Raw genomic sequence first — 15,714 nt, 5'->3', positions numbered from 1 at the left:
TTTTGTTTTTGTTTATATTTTTTAGACAATAGTGTGTTTTCAACCTACAAAGACCTTTCCTGTTTCCAACATGACAATGCCCCTGTGCAAAAACAGGTCCATAAAGAAATGCTTTTCCTAGTTTGGTGTGGAAGAACTTGACTGGCCTGCACAGAGCCCTGATCTCAGTCCCATGATCTGCAATACCAACTGCAAGTCAGAGTTTATCAGCCAACATCAGTGTTGGACCTCACTAAGGCTCCTGTGGTTAAATGGGATCAAATCCCAGCGGCAGGTTCAACATCTCGTGGAAAACCTGAAAGCAGTGACATATTACCCTATCACACATGGAGAGAATGTTAAGGTGTCAATGTAGATTTGACCATGTAGTGTAACATTAAGATCAATGAATAAAAGCAAGCACACACTGTAAACCCCAATTTACTTACTCAACTTAATTTTTTTCTTGGAAACAGCTTGCACTCAAAAATTTTAGTTTAGTACATTTAGTACGACATAAAAGTTTTGAGTACACCAGACACAAAATAAATGTGTCACATGACCCTTGTCTGACAGAAATTTTAAATTAAGTTCAACATTTTTTGTTGTTGTTGAGCATTTAATTATCTGTCATATGAACATCAAAACATTGATTACACATTTACACCATTTTATTTTCATTGAATTATAAAAATATATTGTTGCAAACTTAGGTTTCTCAATTGCAAGAATAAGGAGTAAATGATGGTTTTATAAATTTTAGTCACATAAACTGAAAGCTCAAAATAGTGTACTAACATTGACAAATGATGTCAAGCTCACAAGGGATGATTTTTTGTGTCAACTAAACAAAGAGTTTTTATGTCATTTTTACAAGCCAGAGCATTTGTGTTGACAACAATAAAATTGTGTGTCATGGATGGATTAGGGCTTACAGTGCGGTCTGTTAGGCCACACAGAAGGCCAATTTGCCAAACAAAACAGTAGATAAATCAATCCTGATCCTGTTACTGTGTTTTTGTCTTCGTTGTAGATAAGAATTTAAGACATGTTTAAACTTGTGAGCTATGGAAGCAGCTCTGTGCTTTTGATGCACAGCTACCTCTGAGCTCTTGTACTGTAAAAGTCTTCTATCACTAGAGGTCGCTATATTCAAACTTTACACTATTCAAACCTCTGCACTCATGGTCTTAAGATCTGCTGCTCACTTCATTTTAATATTTTCTCATGTTCACTATTAAAGGCTGCTCTTACACAAGTGTTAATAAGATGAAACAGTGTCTTTAGATGTATTCAAAATAAGACAAGACATTTGTCTTTTCCACTGAGGATGTTACAGCTTATCAGAAAAACTGAATAAAATTTGTGCCCATTGTTTACATTTGCATTTGAGACCATGAACTGTACTGTAAAAGCTAGTCAGTAAATAATGTGTGAATTCAGTTCATCACTTCATGACATTAAGAAAAATAATACAGAAATCAATTCCCAGCCATACATCAACCTGCTTTGTCTCCTTCCTCCCTCCCCTCTGCCTCAGTCCTTGAACCAGCTCCAATGTCGTTAAACACCCCCAAAAGCTGTAAGAAAAATGGGACCACACTGTGAAATTACATTACCTGTTAGGAGACATTCCTGCAGCCAGTAAGTGAGACGCCTCTGATCCAATGAAATGATCAGCATGATCATACCTTTGTAGCTCAGAGCAAGACATTACTGCTGTGTTCATTTTAGGTGTTTTTGTGTGTGTGCATATGTGTGTGTGTGTCTTATGGTGTCTTATTTTCTCTGCCATTGTTTTTATCATGAAAACAGTGAATTATAAAATATGAAAAATGTATAGAAAGGGTGCAAAAACACCAAAATGGCCCTCACTTATCAGAGTCAGCTTCACTGGCTGAGTATATTAACAGAGAACAGAACATGCAGAGAACAAATGTAAAGTAACTTACAATTATAGACATACAACTAAACAGTGACAACAAAGCTAAACAACAAAAAAAACATGTTGCAGTTATGTACAGGTGACATGTGAAGAAATGTCTATTTGAATGTGTAGAACAGACTAACAACTAATTAAAACAAAACAACAAACACGCTATCTACATACACAGATGCTACTGTGCAGCTGAAGTAATGCAAGGCTAAACGTGCAAAGAACAATAGTGTATGTCATAAATTAGATTGTATACAAAGGTTGTTTGTGTTTATGATGGATATTGAGTATATGTAATATTTGTAGAATGCTTAGACTTTGACAGTAAATTAATGTAGTGTATATGAATAATTTAGTGTTTGTATTTCTGTGTAATATATACTGTTCTTAGAGGGTCGTCATAGTCTGGGGAAAAGTGGGACTTATTACCCAGGGCCCCAATGGAAGGGGTGGCCGCAAAAAGCCTGGGATGAAAACCTTTTTTTTTTTCTTTTTTTTTTAATTACATTTCTAAGTAATTACTGCAATAAGTAAATTGAAATTGGCTGAGTAAATTAGTTGAGCTCTTTGAAGCCCCTTCTAACCCCTAGAAAGTGCAACATGGGTTAGTCCGCCCCCAGTGTTGAGGGAAATGCATTTGATTAATATATTACGTTTTAGCAGTAACAAACTAAAATAACGCCTTACCAACAGGATTCAGTTTACATATCATTAATATATTACATGTACGTTTACGGTTTTCATTTTTCATTCATCTTCACTGATCCACACCACTCCACTTCCACCAGCACGCCACCAAAAAAATATCATCCAAACGTTGTTATGTCATTATAGATTACACTGTAGACCCAGAAGGGTGCTGTTGATTGGCGCATCTGGGACAGTGCATTATCATGTTCAGTGTATTTCCATGAATACACCTGCAACATCTACAATGCATTTCGTTCTGCTTTTGCCCATGGCCGTAGCCAGCTATGAGGTCACCGAGGTCCGGACCTTGGTAAAAAATTTAAAAGAGAAAAAAATAGAAGAAGGACAGCATGGTAAACATCTTAACACACTGGACAGCTTTTATTTAGAAACAACATGCAGGAAGTTATCTGATGTATCGGCAGAACGCGGAAAACTTGAATTCAGTTGACAGGAAGACGATGGTACTGCTAGCTGACAGACGAGGTGAGTGAACAGTGTTTCCCATACATTGATGAGACTATGGCAGCCCGCCACAATCTAATTTTCCCCGTCATAGTCTCCAAAAATCGACCAGATAGGCTATAAAATGCCTCCAGTAAATGAACATCACTTTGTAGCGCACCGGATGGAGCGCCAACTGAGAATTCTTTGGCTTTGTTATTTATGTGACAATGGCAACACAGGCTCCACTCCATTAGTGCTGTGGCCCAAGCCATGCTCTTACCTGTGTGTGTGTGTGTGTGTGTGTGTGTGTGCACGTGTGCGTGTATTGGAGCCAAACTCCACTGTGAGCGATTCAGAGAGCAGAGGAGAATTGTAAAGGTGCGACCATGACATGCCGTCATGTTAATAAGATAAATAACATAAGGCTATTTAGTTTAAAAGGACAAGGTATAGACCTGTTCTATAGGTCTGGATATGAAGCATCCGTAGCGCCAAATAATATAACAGTAGTTTCTAAAGAGCCAAGACTCTGAAATGTTTAACCACTAATCTTAGCCGTATTTTAAGTGTAACCCTTCACCATAACTTACCACTAGTGTGTTTATCAGTAAAAAATAGAACATTTTTCACACATAAAAAGCACAAAGATGTTGAAATCTCTGCATATTCTACCATCATAACTTGGCTCTCAGAACTCACCCTTGTCATAGTAACTGGCTCACACACCATTCCATTTGTTGTTCTAACCTCAAAATTTGTTTATTGTGTTTCATGTCATAGTCCACAAATATTTATCCATATCTCAAAATTATCAGACTTTGATCCTCTGCCTGACCCTCCCTGTGTCCAAGGCTATTCATTTATTTAAAAAGGTCTGGGCTATTTAATTGTTCTATATCATCGGGCTATTATTAATGTAAGCAGGGGATTTTAATACAAAGTGGTAACCACTGTATGTGAATGCATGAATGTCCACCCCTGCTCTAGGATTCATCTTTTATCACAGCAAAAAGCCGAGTTAGTGACTGCTCACGCTGCTGGGGCACCACCTGTGCTGTCATATCTTTCCCAGAGAAAGAAAAATCAGGGTTCCGAAAAGAATACAAAAGCAAACTGGCTTGAAAAACCAAAAGGTGAGAGACACAGATTAAGAGAGGAAGGGTGGGGTGCCCACAGTAACAGTTTATGCATAGGCCCAGAATTTGGTGCTACGCCCCTGTGCTTGTATGCACAGTCTCTCAGACTCATTTGGAATGCACGCTAAAATACAAGTGTAGATATTAGGCTCATTCGACATGAACTGCGCCTCACCTGGAAAGTGGACGAGATCAGGCGCCTGCAGCAGGAGGTGGTGACAAAATCTGCGGTCAAGTCAGACAGTTTCCAGCAGCCTTCAGTCTGTACAGGAAGTCACAGAAACACTCACATCCTGTGAGAGCTGATGCTGATTTACTAAAAATGTTATCAGAACCATACAACAGTTTTACCCACTAAAATGCCTTGTGTGTTTGTCTCTTTAGTGCTGGTTTGTGAAGCTTGTAGCTCGATGTCTTTTGGAGCTACAAGGACTGGTGTCCTCAGTCTTTTTCTCTATATCTGATGGACTTCCTTTGGTTTGCTGCTTTACCAGATACATAAACCACTGTACCATTTGTAGCAAACGCAGAAAACTCCACCTGTTTCTAACAGCGGACCACACTACCTTCTTGCCTGTCTTAATTTTAATTGTGATTGAAACAGTCAGCTTCTTCTGAATATTTGCATGAGGCTCTGACAGTAAATGTATGGGCGTCAGAGTGCACCAAAATAGACATCCAAACTCTGGTACATCTTATTAATTCCATCTGAATTACACTCTTTCCCTGTAAAGTGTAATGGGCAGCACAAATAATAAGCACAATAACTTATATTATTTTTATGGCACTTTTCCAAACCAAGTGACGGTATTCAGGGTCAAAAAAATGAAGCCAGCACTCAAGTGCTGTTCATGTTGTTTGAATGGCTGGCACCCAGGAGAGAGGCATGGCTGTGCACATGGTATCTTCAGTTCTTTGAACAAACCCAGGCTTCTTTGCACAGGCAGAGCTTCTACATCAGGGCCTAAGTCTTTTAGGCCTGCAGCCAGGTCTCCAGGTGAGACAGCTTGCGTCACTGTGATGTTATTGATGGCAATTTTATACAGTACTGACACTCAATTCGGCCAGTGATGCTTGAGTGCACTCAAGCAGATCAGTGGCCTCGGCTTCAGTCAAGAGGGAGATGAGTCCGTCATCCACATGAGTGTCTTTACAAAGTGGTGTGAGTCATTCACCTTCATGGACGGCTCTTCAAAGACCATATATAGCCACTGCAGGTCAAGGTCAGGTCAGGTCAAGTTATTCCCAAAGACATTTACTCCTATGCAATACTTTGTTACCTCCTTAGTCAGGTCATTATCTTTGTGCCAGAGGAATTTTAAGTAATTATCTTCTCTCACAAGTCATAGAGAAATTGTTGGATGTCAGCTGTTAGTGCAACAAGTAGGTTACCTTTCAGAACCTAAGCAGTACTCCAAGGAGGAAGTTATTTCAGTCGGGCCTGAGAGTAGTACGCTGTTGCAGTTTTTCTCAACTGCTTAGACACAGTTCCTGGAACAACAACATCCTCACACACAATCTTAAAACTCACACTCAGTGGTACAAACATCTAACTTCTGGGTCCAATTCAAACATTGCCCTTGGTCAACACACACAAGCACATGACACAGACTACATGACTGTGCAGACAGTGAAAGGTCAGTGATTTAATGGGACAAATCTTACACAGTGGTGAAGAAGGCATGGTTCAATAGCAGGAAGTCAGTCCAAAACAGGCAAAAAATCTGGCAGGGAATTTGTAATGACAAGGTCAGATACACAGGCAAAATCCAAAAAACAAGAACACAAAACACGAGTAAAACTCACACTGGGAAAAGGCTGGAACACTTGACACTGAGGGTAACGAAGAAGAAGTGGCACAGAGAAGATGGAACACAGACTAAATACACAAGGGAGGGAAGGCTAATGAGGGACAGGTGAAAGTAATCCGGGGCGGAGCAGGCAATCACACAGGCAGGAAAAACACAAAGAAAGGAAGTAAAATAAGACATGACACAAGAAGAGTGACTTTCATAATAAAACAGGATAATCCTTTCATGAACAGCCCAGTCAGTGAAATTCAAAGCAGAAAAATGTTTCAGTCGAACATATTTGACACTGTAAGTTCAGACTTATAATGTGGTCATTGCCTCTAACTCTTTATCTATCATCTTTGGCGCTCCACCTGATGCTGGCCTCTCTGTTGGGATGCAGTGAGATCTGGCCTTCATAACCTTACTGGCCAGACATCTAATTCCAGTGTAGGGCAGTGGCATCACTTTAAGTATCAACATGACTAACTTGACTAAATTTCTCAGTAGCGTGGCGGTCACGTTACTACTGGTGTCTCTTGGATGTCTTGCCCATAGACTGCAGGATATCTTCATGTTCCAATGTCCCCCCCAAAAAAGTTTTCATTTAAGTCTGTTATTTATATTGTTTATATTACTGTCTTATTTATTATGGTTTTATTGACTGAAAAATATATTTTCGAATTCTGTTTTTGAATTAGTGACATAGCCTGTTGAAAGAAGCCAAGACAGAGAACTGCATTAAATCAGAAGAGAAGCGAGAAAGAGAGAGAGAGCAATAGGTCAACTGATGATGTCATGCTACTGGAGGACATGTTCAAATGTCACAAAGTCTTAAAAAGAAAAAAAGGAGAAAGTTTTGAATTAAGTCTTTTATTTTATAATAAACTATTCTATTGAACATTTTTGCCTGCCTTTTTGTTTGGCTGACAGTTTTTCTTCTCACTGAGATAATGCTGATTTGACATAAAGTCAAAAAACAAAACTAGCTTTGCAGATAACAAGTTACGTTTGCCTTTTCTTGTGGTAACTGGTGGCTTAACTCACTACATTTCACAAGTAGCTTGCTGAACACTGCTAATTCTACTAAAACTGAAGCACATTTCTCCCCCTATATATGATCCTTATATTAATTCTATATTACATCAAACTTGAGAAACTCAGATTCTCGCTCATGGACTCGATAAAAATGTTCCAGGAAATCTGGAACCCTTTTATGGAATATAGAGGACTGAACAATAGCTGGGTGGGATAGGGTGTGAGGGAATGAAGACTTTGGTGTGGGTTTTCTTTTCTTTTCTTTTCTTTTTTTTTTTCCAGTTTTGTACTGATTGTACTGTACCATCTGTCAAATGACTGAAAAATCAATAAAAGAAATTGTAATAATAAGAAATTAAAAACAGTACCGTAATATACTATATACCTCTTACAGCAGACAAGGAAATAGTGCTGTTTCGGTCAAAAATATGACCTTTCCAATGTCACGCTGGCAAAACATGTAAGGAAGAGACCATGCACAGTAAAATGCCCAATTTCCAGAGGCTTTATCAACAAATGCAGCAAATGTACAGGTTACTCAGCATCAGCGTTCTCATCATCTCATCTCAGGTCTGGGTCAGGCGGTAATGTCTCATCTGCATCACACAATATCTTTGTTCTTGCCAGGCAGCGGGGAAAAAAAAAGTTCTTTCGTGCCTTATCCAACCCTGGATCAACTCCCGAGACACAGATATCTCACCTGTTAAAACTCAACTGGCAAAACAGTCCAATCATGTGTTAAAGTATGAAAGAGGCCTCAAGTAACTTCTACCATGCTGGGGGAAAATGGAGCAGCATGGAGAACTGAGAGGAAGACCTGCAAAAAAAAAATCTTTTGCAGTCAGTCCACTTAGCTGAATATTTTACTGTGTTACAGTAACAAATATTTGTGCACTGATTTCATAATTACATCACAAGAAAGACAGTCTAAACATTGCCTTACAGTACTTTATTGTTTCTTATCTTAATTACAGTATCAGTTCAATTACTGGGAGTTTTGCCAAAATAATGTAGCAGTATTTGTTGCAGTATCAATTTTTACAGTATAATTATATGAAGCTGGGTTGTGAGTTTAGTACAATGGGAGCTCATTGGATAGACAAATGTACATTGTACACTCTGCTGATATAATGATTGTGCCAATGCAATATCTACAGTATCTCACATAAGTGAGTACACCCCTCCCATTTTTGCAAATATTTCATTATATCTTTTCATGGGACAACAGTATAGAAATGACACTTTGATATAACTTAAAGTAGTCAGTGTACAGCTTGTATAGTAGTATAGATTTACCTTCCTCTGAAAATTACTCAAAACACAGCCATCAACATCTAAACAGCTGGCAACATAAGTGAGTACACCCCACAGTGAACATGTCCAAATTGTGCCTAAAGTGTCAATATTTTGTGTGCCAACCATTTTTATCTGGCACTGCCTTAACCCTTTTGGGCATGGACTTCACCAGAGCTCACAGGTTGCTTCAGGAATCCTCTCCCACTCTCCCTCTCCCATGATGTCATCATGGAGCAGATGGATGGATGGATGGTAGTGTCTTCACATCCATCTGCTCCATGATGACATCATGGAGCAGATGGATGTGAAGACACTACGCTACCCCACCTTCAGCTTGAGGATGGCCCACAGGTGCACAGGTGAGTTTAGGGCTGGATACAAACTTGGCCAGTCCATCACCTTCACCTTCAGCTTCCTCAGCAAGGCAGTTGTCATCTTCTAGGTGTGTTTTGGGTCATTATCATGTTGGAAAACTGCATTGCAGCTCAGTTTCTGAAGAGGGGCGATCATGCTCTGCTTGGAATTCATGTTTCCCGAAATGAACCGAGCTCCCCAGAGCCAGCAGCACTCATGCAGCCCCAAACCATGATGCTGCCACCACTATACTTGACTGTAAGCAAGGGACAGTTGTCTTGGTGCTCTTCACCAAGGTGCCACACATGCTGAAAGAGCACCAAGACAGCTGTCTCTTGCCTACAGTCAAGTATAGTGGTGGCAGCAGCACTCATGCAGCCCCAAACCATGATGCTGCCACCACCAGGGGCGAAAATCCCATTTCATAGTTGGGGGGGACAATAAACAGTAAAATTTTAGATAATAATTCCAGTGGGGGGACAAGGAAAAAAATTGTAGCCTGTCTTTTATACAGCATCTTTTACCGCAATTATTGCGCGATTATAATGAGCACCGCTTACATTGTGCTTTGAATAAATACTACTGCATTGTTCAAAAATTATTAATTGTGTCTCAAATGATTCTAGGGGGGTACAGCTTTACTGAAGGGGGAGTCATGTCCCCCCTGCCCCCCCCCCCCCCCGGGATTTCCACCCCTGGCCACCACTATACTTGACTGTAAGCAAGGGACAGCTGTCTTGGTGCTCTTTCAGCATGTGTGGCACCTTGGTGAAGAGCACCAAGACAACTGTACCTTGCTTCTGGAATTTCTCAATTATGGGATCAATAAAGGTGTATCTTATCTTATCTTATCTTATCTTATCTTATCTTATCTTATCTTATCTTATCTTCATGAGTGCTGCCGGCTCTGGGGAGCTCAGTTCATTTAGGGAAACATGAATTCCAAGCAGAGCATGATCGCCCCTCTTTGGAAACTAAGTAAGTAAGTAAGTAAGTAAACTTTATTTATATAGCACCTTTCACAGGTAAAAACCACAAAGTGCTTCACAAAAGTTAGAACAATAACAAAGAAAACAAAACACAAAGTATAAGCATAAATGCAATGATGCATAGATATATGAGGAAAAAAAAACAAAAACAAAAACAACAACACTTAACCGAATGCCAGTTTAAATAGAAGAGTCTTTAAATGCTTTTTAAAAGTATCAACAGATTTTAAACAGCATAGTGAGAAAGACAAAGCATTCCACAGTCTGGGAGCTACTGCTTGAAATGATCTGTCACCTCTGGTCCTAAAGTGTGTGTGAGGAACAACTAGCAGCCGTCGGTCACATGACTTCAGACTGCGGGTGGGAGTGTACAGCTGTATAAAATTAGACAAGTAAGAGGGAGCTTGTCCCTGCAGGGCTCTAAAAGTGAGAACTAAAATTTTAAAATGAATTCTAAAATGTGCTGTTAACCAGTGCAGAGATGCTAAAACAGGAGTGATGTGTGCCCTTTTGTTTGTGTGGGTTAAAAGCCTTGAAGCAGAGTTCTGAACAGCCTGGAGATGGTCAAACTCTTTCTTATTAAAACAAGTAAAAAGACTGTTACAATAATCTAAACGAGATGAAATAAAAGCATGAATAATCATTTCCAGTTCAGCCTTTGACACCAGTGTTCTTATTTTGGAAATGTTCCTCAGATGGAAGAAGCAATTTTTTGTTACCAGTTTTGAGTGATGCTCTAGGGACATTGTTGAATCAAAAATAACATCTAAGTTCCTCATCTTTGGCAGGACAGACGATCCTAGAGCACCAATATCCTGCTTAATCTGGGGGATAATGCTATCAGGGGCAATAATTAATGTTTCCGTCTTATCTGAGTTCAGCTGTAGGTAGTTGTCACTTAACCACTGTTGGATGCTAGTCAGGCAGTTAATTAAGGAAGACAGTTTATGGAGCTCAGTGGCCTTGAATGAGCAGTACAGCTGGATGTCATCAGCGTAGAGATGATATGAAACGTTGCTAAATTGTCTAATTAACTGTCCAAGGGGAAGTAAGTATAAAAGGAACAGAATGGGTCCTAGGACAGAGCCCTGAGGTACCCCACATGACAGCCCTGTTGTTTCAGACATGATATGGTTTGCAGAAACACTAAAACATCTGTCAGAAAGGTAAGAGGAAAACCACTTTAAAACTGAACCAGAGAACCCAACCAGATCCTGGAGTCTATTAATCAAAATATTATGGTCAACCGTGTCGAAAGCTGATGAAAGGTCCAACAGAACCAAAACTGTGTGTTTACCAGAATCAGCTGACATCAAGAGGTCACTGGAGACTTTAAATAGTGCTGTTTCAGTGGAGTGCTTGTTGCGAAAACCAGACTGAAATATGTCCAGGACCTCATGATTCTCTAAAAACACTGCGAGTTGCTCTGCTACAACTTTTTCTAAAATTTTTGATATGTAAGGCAATTTGGAAATTGGCCTATAATTTTTGGGCTGTAATGGATCCAGACTGGGCTTTTTGAGTGTAGGTTCCACAACAGCATGTTTAAAAAACCTAGGAACCACACCAGTTAAAAGCAAAGAATTAATTATCTCCATGATACGGGGACCAGTTGAGTCAAAGACTTTTTTAAATAGCGCAGTAGGGAGAACATCAGTAGGGCATGAGGTGGGTTTCATTTTGTCCAGCAGAGCAGTAACATCATTTAATGACACAGGTTTAAAGGAGGACCAAGTATGAGTAGGAGACAAATCAGAGACAGTGTTGAGAACAGTTGATGGAGAAATGCTTGACCTAATATCCCTGATCTTATTAACAAAGAAATGAAGGAAATCATTGCTGTCCGCTTTAGAAAACACAGGGACTTGGGGGTAGTGGGAGAAACCATAGAGTTAATAGTATCAAACAGGATTTTGGGATTTTTCTTATTTGAAGATATTAACTGGGAGAAATATTGAGTTCTGGCAGTTCTCAACATTTTGTTTACAGAGGCCCTAAGTTCCCTTAGGTAAAGCCTGTGCACCTCAAGATGAGTTGATTTCCATAAACGCTCTACCTTTCGACAGTTTCTTCTGAAACTCCGTATAGAATCGTTTATCCAAGGACAATGCTTCTTATGGGAAACAATGTTAGATTTCACAGGTGCCACTTCATCTAAAATAACTAAACAATGACTATTAAAAGACTGAATAAGAACATCAGCATCATTGCATCCCGGCAGTAAGCAAGGATCAGATAAGGCAGAAAACCTTTCAACAGCATCCTGAGTAATAATCCGCCTTTTGGCCTTAATTTTTGGGGGCTGGATGTCCCAAGGAAAGTTGAAGTCAAAGCGTACACAGCTGTGGTCACTCACATGTAAATCCTCCACGCACACATTTTCAATATTTATTCCAAGCGAGAAAACAAGGTCTAAAATATGACCCTTGATATGTGTTGGACCACTAACATGTTGAGTAAAGTTAAAAGAGTCAGTGATGGATAGAAAATCAGCAGCCATGTTACAGGTGACATCATCAATCTGAAGGTTGAAATCTCCAATAATTAGAACCTTCTCCAATTTGATAATACACGATAAAAAGTCAGTAAAATCAGTAAGAAAGGGGCCAGCAGGACCAGGTGGGCGATAAATTAGCACACAATAAAATATGTTAGTAGAACCAGTCTTAATCATCTGTGACTCAAAGGAGGAGAAACTTTCAGATTGTATCACTCTGCGCAGATGACTGTACTGATGCACAACCGCAAGACCACCTCCACAGCGTTCCAATTGGGGAGCCCCAATAACAGAGCAGCCAGAGGCACAGAGCTCATTAAGGTGGATAAACTCATTGTCCCTTTGCCATGTTTCAGTGAGGAACATAAAATCCAACTTCTCTCTAGAGAAAAACTCATTAAGAATGAGGGAATTATTAGAGATGGAACGAGCATTGAACAAGGCAGACCGGATCGGTGATGACTGGCCACCGTCATCGACAGCTGATTTTAGTGGAACTGACACCTGGTACGGACAGGTAATCTACAGCTAGGCTGCGTTGTGCAGTGTCCACGGAGGCACAATGGCAGATGGAGCCCATGGGGTGCAATGGTGAGTGAACCAGGACTTTGAGCTACCACAGAGGGGGAGGAGGAAGAATTCTGAGAGGGTGTGTGTGGTGTAAACAACCTCAACAACCATCAGTCACGTGCAGCCGGTTGTTGACGGTCTGAACAGCGTGCTGGATGTTGTGAGCGAGTACCCTGCTGCCCAGACCAAAGAGGTGGACACCGTCAGCTCTGTAAAACTCGGAGCGGCTCCAGAACAAATTGAAGTTATCAATGAAACTGAACCTGCTCAGAGTAAAGGCGGCTTGGAGCCAGGAGCTGAGAAGCCTACAGAAACACCACGGGCGAAGGAGGGGAGGGGCCCAGAGATAAAAACAGACTTCCCGCAGCCACTCAGAGAGTTAAACTGAGCTGCAATGCAGTATTCCAACATGATAATGACCCAAAACACACCTAGTAGATGACAACTGCCTTGCTGAGGAAGCTGAAGGTGAAGGTGATGGACTGGCCAAGTATGTATGCAGCCCTAAACTCACCTGTGCACCTGTGGGCCATCTTCAAGCTGAAAGTGGAGGAGTGCAAGGTGTCTTCACATCCATCTGCTCCATGATGTCATCATGGAGGAGTGGGAGAGGATTCCTGAAGCAACCTGTGAGCTCTGGTGAATTCCATGCCCAAAAGGGTTAAGGCAGTGCTAGATAATAATGGTTGGCACACTTTAGGCACAATTTGGACATGTTCAGTGTGGGGTGTATTCACTTATGTTGCCAGCAGTTTAGATGTTGATGGCTGTGTTTTGAGTAATTTTCAGAGGAAGGTAAATCTATACTACTATACAAGCTGTACACTGACTACTTTAAGTTATATCAAAGTGTCATTTCTATACTGTTGTCCCATGAAAAGATTTAATGAAATATTTGCAAAAATGGGAGGGGTGTACTCACTTATGTGAGATACTGTATATGATATATTCACAGTATTGTATTACAATATAGAAACAGTCTCTTTCATTTTTTCTCCATTGCTAAGACATGCTTCATGACAAATCAATTTAATTCCACAAAAACAAACCAAAAATCACAATTTGCCTCACAGGACTTTACAGCATACGACATCCCTCTGTCCTTTGGACCCTCACAGCGGATAAGGAGAAATTCCTTTAAGAGGAGAAAAAATGGTAGAAACCTCAGGAAGAGCAACTGAGGAGGGATCCCTCTTCCAGGACAGACAGATGTGCAATAGATGTCATACAGAACAGATCAACATAATACATTTCCAGTAATCCGTATGACAAAATGATAAATAAAGGGAGGGAGAGACAGAGAGAGAGACCAAGAGAGACAGACACAGAAAGAGATGTAGGGAAAATAGTAGTGATAATAATGATATCATTAATACTATTATTATTATATAATAGAATTTCTATAATAATGATAATGATAGTAGTATTTTGGTAGCATATATGTTATGTAAGGTGTAATGTATAATGAGCCGTTGAATACTGGGAAAATAACTCCCGACAGGGGAATAGAACCCCGACGCGCAGCTGGGAATACTGTTTTCCCAGTATTCACCGGCTCATTATACATTATCTCACTTATTACATGGCTAATTATCAGTTAAATAAATAATGTTGTCTGCCTCCGTGAAGTGCATTAAAACCAACCGGATTCGACAACTTTTGATGAAAGTTGTACTCACCCAGGCTTAGTGGACTGAACCGAGCCATAGGCTAAAACTCGCGTAAAATGTAATTAAGCATGACTGCCGAGTGTGTATTCAAATCCGTGTTCTTTTGTTTTTGGCAGAAAAAGTCCGTCAGTATAGTAGTAGTAGTACAGTATAGTACAGTAGCCCATTTTGTTGTCTTTTTTGTATTTATGTCATCTTTCTCCTCCTCTATCACTTGAAGCTCTTCAGGTGTCAGTTCCTTGTGCCGTTTTTCGCTTGATTTCTTTCTTTCCTTCTCCATTTCTTTTTCTTCAGTGGCATCCCATTCCTCAAAATCCTTATAACTACTAAATGTTAAAATCAGCCACTTCTGTTTGTTTTTTCCCTCGGAAGTTGTTTGACAGCTGCAGTGTTACAGGGCAGCGTCCCTAGCAACGCTGGGCTACATAGCAACTGTGTAATGACCGTTGCTACTAGCAGCGGTCATTACACAGTAATATCAGACCGCTGAATGGCGCGACTGACCAATCAGAATACAGCATTTAATAGAGCCGTGTAATAAAAGTAAATAGCATATGACAGTATATATATGAGTGACAATAATAATCATAACAATAGTAACAGTATGACTAATAGTAGGCAGGCAGGAGGCATCAGGCAGGACCATGGCAGCAGTGTAACCACGACACACGATCCAGGCGTAGCTGCGATTCAAAGGAACCTGTGAGACAATGACTCCGGAGAACAAGCCAAGTTAGGGACATGCTGTAAAGGCGAATTAGCGATATGCAGTAACAGGACAAGAATGTTAGCAAATGAAGAGGAACAAACTTTTCAGAATCTGAGAGAGAGAGAAGGAGAGAAGGGGCTCAGTGTGTCATAGGAGGCCCCTTGGCTGACTAGGCCTATATCAGCTTAACTAGGGGCTGGTGCAAAACAAGCTTGAGCCAGCCCTTACTATAAGCTTTAAGCCTCAGCACAGTGAGAATAGAATGAGAATGAGAACATGGTTTTGAGTATAGCATTTCATTTTGCGAGTGATTTATGGAGTTTGACAAAATGGTTAACTGTTCAGTTTGGGGGCGGCACAGTGGTTTGGTGGTTAGCACTGTCGCCTCACAGCAAGAGGGTTCCTGGTTCGATCCCAGGTGGCTAGGTTAATTGGTAATTAGGTGTGAATGTGAGTGTGAATAGTTGTCTGTCTATATGTGTCAGCCCTGTGATAGTCTGGCGACCTGTCCAGGGTGTACCCTGCCTCTCACCCAATGTCAGCTGGGATAGGCTCCAGCCCTCCCGTGACCCTCAAGAGGATAAGCGGTTACGAAAATGGATGGATGGATGTT

Source organism: Epinephelus fuscoguttatus, linkage group LG5, assembly GCF_011397635.1.
Source record: "Epinephelus fuscoguttatus linkage group LG5, E.fuscoguttatus.final_Chr_v1".
NCBI lineage: Eukaryota > Metazoa > Chordata > Actinopteri > Perciformes > Serranidae > Epinephelus > Epinephelus fuscoguttatus.
This window is presented reverse-complemented; position numbering follows the sequence as displayed.